Source organism: Castor canadensis, chromosome 4 (genome assembly GCF_047511655.1).
Source record: "Castor canadensis chromosome 4, mCasCan1.hap1v2, whole genome shotgun sequence".
Classification (NCBI taxonomy): Eukaryota; Metazoa; Chordata; class Mammalia; order Rodentia; family Castoridae; genus Castor; species Castor canadensis.
Genome location: NC_133389.1, coordinates 149,169,673 through 149,175,683, shown reverse-complemented (window position 1 = coordinate 149,175,683; position 6,011 = coordinate 149,169,673).

The following is a 6,011-nucleotide window of genomic DNA, read 5'->3' as shown; positions in this document are numbered from 1 at the left end:
GTATAAGAAATTTGTTTCTCTTAGTGAAATGTCAACTAGAGGCAGAGACTTAGCATGGTTTGCAGTGAGCACTGGGCATTGCACCCCACTTATCTGTCTTTCCCTCAAGTGAGGTAGCTGTCATAAAATTCCCTCTCCCAGCATCATTCTCACATTATTTCTTGTTAAAACTTAATATTTCAGAATCATAGATAGTTCTCCTTCTTAGCATCCCAAAGTGATATTGACCTTCTGTGTCATATTTGGGGACTATTTTAGGTGGAAACTAAGAAAAAGTAGACATATGCATAGGTTTCATGTGCCATCTTGGTATATCAGTAGCAATCCATGTTAGATATTCACTGTTATGTCTGTCCTTGTTGCCTACTGCTGCAGGATAAGCCACACCCAAAACTCAATAGCTGAAAACAAAAATTAACTTTTACTTCTCATGATTCTGAGTCTACTGCATGCAACCCACTTGTTTGTTTCTTGGATTCTCATATAGCTGCAGTCAGCAGTGAGGCCTGGAGTAATATGAAAGTGCTTCTGGGCTGGACATCCAGGACAGTTTCTTCTCTCACATGCCTGGTGCTTCAGTACTACATGTGACCTCTTTTTTCAGCAGAGTAGACTAGGTTTCTTACATGTGGCTCAGGGCTCCAAGAGACTAGAAGTGGGAACTGCTAGTTCTTCTACATGGTAAGCTCCCAAATGGTACAGAATCCTTTCTACCATGTTCTAATGGCCAAAGAAGACAGCTCTGCTTCAATTCATGGAGGAATGCATGTACCTTCTGTCCTCCTACTATATGAGTTATTAATTGGTTATTTTTTGTTCAGAACTTTGAAGATATTGTTCTTTTGCCTTCTAGCATCTCTTCTAAATTATTTCTTTCTAGAAGCTTTGTGAAACATCTAATTTAATATTTTGAGAGCAAGGAATGAAGAGGAGAGGACATAAGCAAGGGCTACAAATGGAGCATCCAGAGCTTTACCAGTAATTCAGGACTGCAGGAACAGCAAGCATTGCCTTGTTTCAATCAGAGTTTTCTTTTAAAGGTTTTTAATGATAGCGTGGGCTACAGAATTGAGGTAAGATTAGAAGCTAAGAAGTTAATTAATAGTCCATAATAATGATCCTGACAAGGGAATACGATGATTTAGTCTAAAAGATGTATGTTGGAATTTTGAGAAAATTTTGATAATAAGATTCATATGGTTATATGGTTTTTAATGAATTACCTGTTTTTGGGTGGAGGAAAAGACTACATCAATACTGGCTTCTAGGTTTGACCCTGGCACTTGGAAGGATGAGAATATCTCTGCTTCTTTTTGTTTGTTTGTTTTGACAGTACTGGGGTTTGAACTTAAGGACTTTGCATTTGTTATGCAGGAGCTCTACCATTTGAGCCACATCTGGTTAATTTTGAGATGGGGTCTTGCTTTTGGCTCGGTTCACTCTGGATCATGGTCCTCCTATTTTAGGTTTTCTACTGTAACTGGAATGACAAGTGCATGCCATCATGCCCACTTTCCACTGAGATGGTGTCTCATAAGCTTTTTTTTTTTTGCCTGGGCTGGCCTGGAACTATGATTCTCCCAATCTTAAATTCCTAAGTGGCTAAGATTACACACATGAGCCACCAGCACCATGCTTATCTCTGCCTCTTATTTGGAAAATATGAGGATGCATATTTAGTAAAAGCATGTAGGCTAATTACAGCTCTCCAGAAGAAACAGAAACAACAGAATGTGCACATACGTGTTCTATATTAGGAATTGTCTCACACGTGTAGAGGTGGAGAGGTCCTATGATCTGTTGTCTGAAAGCTAGAGACACAGGAAGGCTGGGTACAAATTTCAGTCCCAGTTCAAAAACAGTATCAGTCCTAGTCCAAAGACTAACATCCTTAGCTCAAGTAGTCAGGCAGGAAAAGCCAATTCAAACTTCCTTTGCCTTATTGTTCTGTTCAGGCCTGCAGTGAACTGGATGATACCCTCCTGCACTGGTGAGAGAGCGCTTTACTCAGTGTACCAATTCACGTGCCATGTCTTCTAGAATCTCCCTCACAGGCCCACGCAGCAGTAATGTTTAATCCAATAACTGGACATCTTCTGACCCAACCAGTCAGGTATTCTCCTTAGACATGTGGAGTTTATAGTTCTCATAGGGAATTCAGAGAATTACATAAGTAACTAAGGCATTAACTTTAGAATTACAAATGTATAGATGGTTAAGTCCTGGAGAGGACTGGCAAAAAATGATAAAAGGAATAGAGTAAGAACCAGGAAAGTATGATAGAATAGAAATCACATAATGGAATAGTTTCAAGTAGGAAAAAAATAGTCCTTGCAGCAAATACCACAGAGAACATAAATAAAAAAAATTAAAATATACATTGGGCTTGGTAGTTGAGAGACAATGGTAACTCAAAGAAAATATTCCTATTTGAAGTCAGATTGAAGAGAGAATGGAGATGAGGATGGTAGATTCATGTTCTGAGAAATGTTTATGCTACATGAAGGGAAGTAAGAAAATAGTAAGAGAAGAATATGAGATGCTGAGAGTGGTTTTATTGTTAAAGCAGAAGAGACGTGCATTGCTCAATGTAGGTGCCTCCTCAGAAAGAGAGGATTAAGGAGGACAAGAATTGGCAAGGCCCCTACGAACAAGAAAGAAGACTATAAACAGGCTTGAGTTTTCATCAGAGCTCACATCCTTGAGTGAATTTAAAGGGATTTTTCTTGCCACATGTGATAAAAAGTAGAACATGGCAGGGATGTGGTAGATGAGAATGTGCATAAACATAGTAGCTAATGGTCAACAGGCTGCTAATCCTGAGAGGATAGCTCATACACAATAGTGGGCAATATATTATATTAGGAGCAGTTTAATTTGCCCCACCAATGAAGACAGCAGTAATTTTGAAATTGAAAGTAAGTTTGTAATTCCAGTGGGTATTTCCTCTTTTTGGAGTTTATATAAAACGACACACAGTATTTCCTGGAATAATGGTGGACTTTGCTCTTTTATAGATCATGAGGTGTCATGCAAGTATATGTGTGTGAACAGGTGGACAAATAGATAGATAGTGTAATTTATTTAGACCTCAAAACATCAATCATAATGAAAAGTCAAAGGTCATTAAATTTAATTCACCGAAATGCAGTTACTTTTTTTAGTCTTGTCTCATCATGAGATTTCAAGTTGATACATTGTGACATTTAATACAACCACAAGGTAGGTGAAACTGTAACTCTCCAATTCTCCCACTTTTAAGTTGCTTCAAAAAAACAGAATTTTCTCCATGGCTTGGATATTAAGTGAAAGGTCAAGCAATGTTACTTCTTGTAACATTGTTTCAAATACCCCAATTTGCATTTTTCCACCAACAATACATGTTAGGCCAGGAGGTGGTCTTGGGGAAAGAGGCTACACAGAGAGTGTGCATCAGTTCAACCCCAGGCCACTACCTTTGGATTTTCACATAAGAAAGAAATGAAATATAATTATTTCATCAATAGTTGGACTTCTTGTCCTTCTTAGGTAAATCTATGCTGATTATTTTAAGACTCTTTTTATGTCATAATTTAGCATGTTTGCAAAGATTTGAATTTGTATGATAAAATAAAAATTTTATTTGAAATAAAATGATTTACTAAATTTAATGAATTTGTATATGAGTAGAGATTAGTCAGAATTACTAAAACTCCTGAACTGTTGTAAAAGAGAAATATTTCCTACAGTGTGTTCCATGGGATACTACTGGTATAAAATTTTCAGGAGAAAAGACTTCCTCCTTTCCCTCTCTTAGAGATTCACAAAGAATAAAATCAATGTATTAGGTGCTATGAAAAAGTTTGAAAAGTCATAGATCTTACTTCCTTATTGCAAAACTTACATAGAAAGCTTCAGTAATCAAAACAATGTTGTGCTTTAATTTCATCACCTTTAGTGGCTTTAATCACCAGTCCTGCTCTCATCTTCTCTTGTCTTTTCTCTCTCTCATTATTTTTTGTCTTCTGAACTTTTTCAATATCCTCCACTCTGTTGGAAAACTAGTTAATTTATGGGCTGGAGATGTGGCCAGTACTACCAAAAAATAAAGTTCATTCAGAATCCACATTACCAGCCAATTAGGGAAGTACTTTCTTTCAAGTCATGACATTTTTTGTGGGTTATCAGGTACTTTTTTTTAATTTCAAAGTATATTTTCTTACCATTTATTGGCTGCCTCAGGATTCTGGAAGAGTGATTTCTAGATATTTAAAGTCTTATTCTATAAGATATTGCAAACAATAATAAAACTCCCATTGCAGAGTTTTAATCCTAGCCACCTTAATATTCTCCCCCTTTTAACATGAGATTAACATATGGATTTTCACATAAGAAAAAAATAAAAGATAACTATTTCATCCATAGTTGGACTTCCTGTCCTTCTTAGCTAAGTCTATGCTGACTGTTTTCTTTTGAGTCCTAAAAGCAAGGCCTGAGACAAAGGATCACAGACAATTCGTTTATTTGGAACGAGATGCCAGGAAACAGAGGTAAAAGTTAGTAAAGATTGAGGAGTAAATTAGAGAAAAAGGGAAGGAAATACAGAGAAACGTGTGTTGGCCAGCAGTCACACACAACTGGTGCTTACTTTGGAGGTATATTCTAAGAATTTTAAGAAATGCATCCACTTTTAGTCTGCCAGTATTAACTGCTTCCATCTTTCAATATCTCAATGTTAAAATTCTTCAACAATTCTTCTTCTAGGCCTTGTCTTACCCCTTGGATGGCCATAGACTGACTGCATTTGGCTCTGGCACTTGGATGGCCATAGACTGACTGCATTTGGCTCTGGCACTTGCCACTTTTCAGTAAGTTGGAGTGGTGGAAGAAAGTTGCTTCCTACTTGCAGCTTCCTCCTCAGGAATTGCAGTGGGTGGGGCATCTGTCTCTGGAGGTGACTGAGTGCAGCAGATTCCAGCACCGGACTGTGAGCAGGTCTACTATCGTATACCAACTAATTCTAATCAGGATGGAAGCCCTGTTCTCATCTTGAGAATGAAAGGAGACACAGAAATGTATTTCCTAATTGCTGTTTTACTCTCTGTTGATTTGAGTATTTGTATATCTCAAATATAATAGCAAATAATGAATGGATGAGAAGTAAATAAACTTCATTCTTTTAATTTACAATTAACCATGCACTTCATTCTGTTAATCCAGTTAATTCCATACAATTAAATTAATCATCTTATTTATGTATCCAGATTGATTATGTGAAATGCTACAAAATGCTGTATTTTATGATGCCTTAAATTTTACAAATCACTTTGTCTCTGTCTCTACATATCATTCTCCATCAACCAGGAGAATTAGGTCTCAGAGATTGAAGTGAAGTCAGATTATTGATGAAGAAACTATTGAACATCTTGCCCATGACATGTACCAAACAATCAGCAATGTGGAAATAAAACTGCTATGACTTGAATATGGTTTATACTTTCCAAAACTCAGGTTGGAGTTTGATCCCCTTTGTGAGGTATTGAGAGGATGGAACTTAAGGGCACTATGGTGTTTGGAAGTGAGGCCTTTAGGAGGTGATTAGGATGAAATCATCAGGACGGAGACACCACCATTGAACACTGGTGACTTTAGAAGAAGAGGAAAGATCAGAGAAAACACACCTGTGCTCTCTGTCTCTCATTATATGATGCCTTGTGCTACTTCAGGACTCTGCCAGCAAGAAGGCCTTGGTGACCCATTGACCTTGGACAAGAACTGTGAACCAAAATAAACCTTTTTAAAAAACAAAAATGTACACAGTCTTTGGCACTGTGTCATTAGAAAGAGAGAATGAACAAATAAAAGAACCTGTGTTCAGATTCTAGTCCAGTTTACATTTTGTTGTACTACTCTATACCATATCACATATGTGTATATATGTACATGTATGTTATATTAGTGAGATTTTGCTTTGCCTAGTGTCTCTTTGTATTTTTACACGACTCTGGAAAACACATACAGGCACCCACACA